Source organism: Mercenaria mercenaria, unplaced genomic scaffold, assembly GCF_021730395.1.
Source record: "Mercenaria mercenaria strain notata unplaced genomic scaffold, MADL_Memer_1 contig_689, whole genome shotgun sequence".
NCBI classification, from domain to species: domain Eukaryota; kingdom Metazoa; phylum Mollusca; class Bivalvia; order Venerida; family Veneridae; genus Mercenaria; species Mercenaria mercenaria.
This window is the reverse complement of record NW_026463580.1, coordinates 33473-39060: the sequence shown is the minus strand read 5'-3', so window position 1 is coordinate 39060 and position 5588 is coordinate 33473. Positions and strand designations below refer to the sequence as shown.

General features: G+C 32.0%; 1 long non-coding RNA gene across 1 annotated transcript; it reads right to left on the bottom strand.

Annotated features, from left to right (window-relative positions):
- Nucleotides 1-208: 208 nt before the first annotated feature.
- Nucleotides 209-4688, bottom strand: LOC123554516 (uncharacterized). The gene is made up of 3 exons (XR_008369679.1): nucleotides 3875-4688; nucleotides 767-828; nucleotides 209-595 (listed from the first exon to the last, which is right to left on the bottom strand). It is a non-coding gene; the product is annotated as an uncharacterized LOC123554516 (long non-coding RNA).
- Nucleotides 4689-5588: the final 900 nt, after the last annotated feature.

Sequence of the window (5588 nt, the reverse complement as noted above, 5' to 3'; positions counted from 1 at the left end):
TGGCCCCAGATACAGGTTAGGAAAACTATACAATGTTACCTATGTTATGCTATTCAATGAACTTGTGAAAATTACTGCATAACTTTTCATCAGTTTTGTTGCATTTATAATAACTTGTTGACAGATGATGGCCACTGAATGTATCATTTTCATTTTTCAAAAAGCAAGATATTTACACAGAAACAAAATTTATTACCATTTAACCTGACATATATTATATAACCACAAGCATTTTATATACAATAATGATGTAGGAATGTGATAAATTAAACAGTTTGGTAAATAATTAGTATTGTTTTCATAAGTTATTAAAAACACTTGATTATCAAGAATTTAGAATAAGCATCCACACTGTAACTGAGATTGAAATGTAACACTGGTAGTCTCTTTCAACACTGTAACTACTACCCCCAAGTAAATGCTACAAATATGGATATTGCACTTTAACATAACATAAACATTAGTCACTTCTCAGTAAATGTGTATTGTGCAATTATTTATTCCAAGTATGTATTTTCTGATGCTCCAGCATGCACCTCCAAATTCATTGTCTGTGGCTGTTTTCAACCTAGATAGCATTATCTAGATAGCATACCTAGAATGAAAGAAGTAAAAAATATCTTTCTGTGTAAAAAAAAGTGTAAACATGTTGAAATGTAGATGCAAATTACTAGAAAAAGACTAAGTGTCATGACTAATTGAAATGAAATATTCAATCATTCAATCATAAGGTTAAAAAGAGAAATCAAACATTCAAAATACTTACAAGTCCATAGAAAAACAGCTTAGTCTTGTCTTTCAACAGTTTGGGAAGCTGTATACTCTGGTCTGTAATGTAATATAAAGCAACTTGATGGGTTTTTAATATATCCTTTTGAAATTCTGATTCTGAATCTTGTATAGAAACAAATATATACATGAACTATCTTCTCATTTTTATAAAAATAAAAATGCAAGGAACGATCTGTGTGTACATCAGGGCATAATTAGTGTTCTGAAGTTTTATTTATCACATCTTCCTTAGGTAATTCAATTCCTCAGTTATAGGTTTTGTAATTTTGTGAAAGGCATGGAAAAGAGTTCTAAATTACTTTCTTATCATACTGGTTGTTTTGGGGCATTCAATGCTTCAGGACACACAGAAATACTCCCTAAAATAAAAAAAGTCAAATAATATTTTATGACATAACCAATATGCATAATCTTAGATGAAAATAATCTTAGAAGCTATATGAATATGACCTCAGGTTTATAGATATAAAGCCACAACATTGATTTAACTTTCTTGAATTAAAAGGTAATGTTCTGGCAGGTACATGTGTATGACTGGCATTCCACAGCAGCTGATCTTTCATTATGTCATGAGAACAAGTAAGTCGCACACCACAACTATATTTTGGGTCTCACTTGATCTGGTGTTACTCTTGATAAATATGACAAACATTTTCTTTTACTCTAGAAAATATAGGTCAAAGAAATTTCAAAAAGAGCGTGTGATACACTGCAACCCTGGATATATACAGAATATAGAATAGTTATTTTATAGTGTTTATACTTTCAGTAGAAACAAAGTAGATAGATGGTAAAAACTGTGGAGATTAACTTGGGAGGCCTATAATTATCATAAGAAAAAGTGTGTAAGGAAAATTTTACAATTATCAAAAAGACATATATCATTTGACCACTGACTAGTTAAAGGTAACTTAATAATCATCTCAATATTCATACTTTTATATCTGAAATATAATACAAAACAAACACTGATTAGTGCAAGACATCACAATATGTCAATAATAATGATAATATGAAATTACATTATTAGCCTTTATAATTTCAATCATATTCTGTTGACCTTGAAGCATTCTTTTATATCTAAAAGATTACTTGTCTCATTTGTGAAGGACACCAGAAAAGTATTCCATATTTTAATCAATGAATAATGTCTCATTGCTTGTATTTGTCAAATTACTGCTTCATTAATTTCATATATACAGTAAATGTATTCAATGAGTACACACCATTCATCAGGTTGAATCGGAAAAATAATGCAAAATGTAAACACTTTCACTGTGTCAGTAGATTTTTTGTCTTCCTACTGCAAATTATTGTGAGTGTCACAGATAACATTAACAGTCTGTACCATTGTGCCACTTGTGTGTCAATAATTATGCTCCATTTCCATTGAAATAGAATCGAATGAATACTTACCTAGTTATTTAACACAACAAAATAGCATTTTATCTACTTACCTTAAAAATCAACCTAGAAGGGTAAAATGTTGTAATAATTCCTAGATAAACAATCTACTTTCGTTTTCACATGCACATGTTGACAGCGGCGCCATCTATAATATTGCCTGGCAACGAGCACCTGGCTTCAAGGGAGGCCACTCTTATACGTGAGAAAGGCCAGACAAATAATATCATTTTTTTCCAAAATTCATTTATTAGACACCCTTGCTTCAGTTTTTGGTTAGGAGAATATTAAATAGAATTAACAAATGAAATAGCTGTTATAATTTGTTACTTGAAGCAAGGGTTGCTAATAAGCAAATTTTGAGTCTGAAATGGCCGAATTCAGCAATTTTAACGCGAAATGCCTGTACCGGTCGTATTTTTAATCCATTTTACATCAATACTGTAAATGTGTTATTATTAAAAACGACACAGTTCGGTAGTTTATTTTAGTGAAAACTGTCGATTTTCAAAACTGTCATCGATCTGATTATTTTTCAAAAATTGGGGGCCATCTGCCTATATAAATCCTACGTACGCCTTTTGATAAATAAACCCATAACAAAAATCGTACTAAAAAGCGTAATATTGTTTCAGTTAACGTTTTTTAAGATTTTGAATGTATAGCAAAAACATTTCCACCTTCTATGGCAAGTTCTGAAAATTTTCATTTATTTATAGTTGTTAACATTCTAAACGCAAATAGGTAAAATAACCTTTTATTTTAAAAGTAGGGCATGAATATAAGAAGCGACAGACTCGCCCACACTCTGAGAGACATGTTGTTTTAACCATGACGAGAACTGACCTAGATTATAACCATATATCAGTAAGAGCAGCCTGTTGCTTCTGACTATTGACAATAAATAAAAAATGCTACTTGAATGGGATAATGCCGTGACTTTATTATTATAATATTGTTACAGAAAATTAATGAAATATCATGACATATTTTATGAGATAGAACTATTATATAATAATGAAATGAAGCACGAAATGACAGATTTCTAGCCAAATTGCATAGAAACAAAATAGGCAACGCTATGATGCTGAAGTTCTAAATTTATGATAAGCACACATGTACTAGACATTGGAAGGAGAATGCAAAATTGTAAATTGTGCTAGCAAATTCAGCTGCCGAAAATCCGAGGCCAAGATGCTCAAAGATGCTCAACGAATTCTCAACAACATGATAATGGATTTTGCTCTAATTGCCTAAATTATGCTGATGACTGTGTATACAATATGCAATACCAAAATGCACAAAATGTGTTGAGGGCCACCAAATATTTTATGAAATAAAATTTGCCCATAAAATGGTACATTGAATATTGTATCCAATTACTGAATAGCCACATGCAAGCATTCAGTTCTTTAATAATGCTAGATTTCTCGGATAATTTACTTTCAAAGATGGCAATATAAGCTATATTCAACTCTATTCGACCATTATTTCTCTTGATTTTATCTAATCAACGCTATGCAGCAGTTACATTTTCCTCATAACTTTGTTGGTTCTAACCCGAAATAGATCAGGCGATAATCTTGATAAGGCACGTACTTTATAATTCAGCCATTATTCAAGTATGCAATTACGTATATTTGAATAGATCAGTTTTACTTAATAGTGTTTTGCTTACCCTGCTAGCAAAGTTTCAATTTACTTTCACCAGTCTAAGGTGAAAGAACTCTACCAAGGTCATGCCACCCTGCCACTGTGAGTGTATATTTAGATTTAGCAAAGTCTCTCATGCAATCCACCAAACGGTTTGACAGTGCTCTCATGCTGCCCTTCTAATCCTATTGTACTGTTTGACACGACAGTGCTTCTTCCTTGGCTCCGGTACAATAACATATATCGACAGCACAACGCCTGTGACAAGAGGATATAGAGGCTGCATACACAAGCATCTAAATAAAAGTAAATAAAATATCAAAATTAGTATCTATTATGTTGGGATTAACGCCGCAAATAAAATACCTAAAGAACAGAAATACTATACAGTTTTTGATTATTGATGAATGATTTCGTTATTACGATAATGTCACAAAGCCTTAGACTTGGCACTGTGGACGAAAATTATTAAATAGGTGGTGGCAATAAGATATCATACCGATGCAATATTCAAGAATCAATGTTACTGCAATTCCTGTACGACTAAGCCACTGGCAGCATAATAGGAAATATATTCTTACATTATACATGCATGCACAGGAGCCATCTAGCACTGAAAATGCAGTCAAATTCGCAATTCGAAAGCAAATTTTGTATGACATATGCCGTTCAAATCAGTTCGATCAATTTAACCTCCTTAGAAATTTTGATTTTACAAAAGCCACAGCAAAACAATTTAATTACAACCTTAAACATAGATACGGACATAAAACAATGTATAGTCTGTATCATATACGGTAGAACAAAACGGACCAAAACAACTTTTCAATAACATCGAAATTTTATCTTCCGATTCTACAACAACCATATCAAAATAGTCTTTGATTAAAAAACGTTAATATAAATAATAAGGTCATAAACCGATTTAGATGGTAGAACAAAAGGGACCAAAGACAACGGTTTAATAACATGTAGCTTTTACCTGACTACTTACCTTCAGATGTTGCTACCATATTTTAACTACTTTACCCAACACCAGCATAAATTTCTATTGTCCACTTGCATGTTTTCTTTACCCATCGCCCAAAAGAAATTTACTTTTAATACCTGCTTTAAATCAAACAACACAATCGATTGTACTGCTGTATAATGAGCAAAGTGTGACACAATCTAATATTTAATGCATGATTAACTTTTAAAACCATTTCCAGTTTCGGATGTCAATATTGTACTGCTGTAATTATTACACAATGTACAGTAAAATGCATAGTATAATCATCATCATCATAACCGCTACTACAACCATCATCATCCCCATATTTTACTTTTGCGTTTAAAGGTATGATTAATAGCCCAACGTCGTCATCAACATCATCATCATGAGGATACCATCAAAATTATAAAAATAGAACAATTAGTAAATAATCACGATATTATATTTCTTAAACTAGAGATGCTTTTGAGAAAGGCGCATGTCTCTCACAACTGCCTTATCAGACTTTCAGTGCTTTGATTATAACGCGACTGCCTTATCAGACTTTCAGTGCTTTGATTACAGAAAACAAGTTTCATTGGCCTTAATTCCGAAGTGCCTTGGTCGATTTGGCAAGTTATTGAGCTTGGCCGAGATCTTATTGTCAAACACATTTTCGTCAAATTTGGTGAAGATCGGATGAAAAATGTTCATCTTAGAGTTTTGTACAAGCTTTGTGACAGACAGTTTGTTTGTCTTGGGTTTA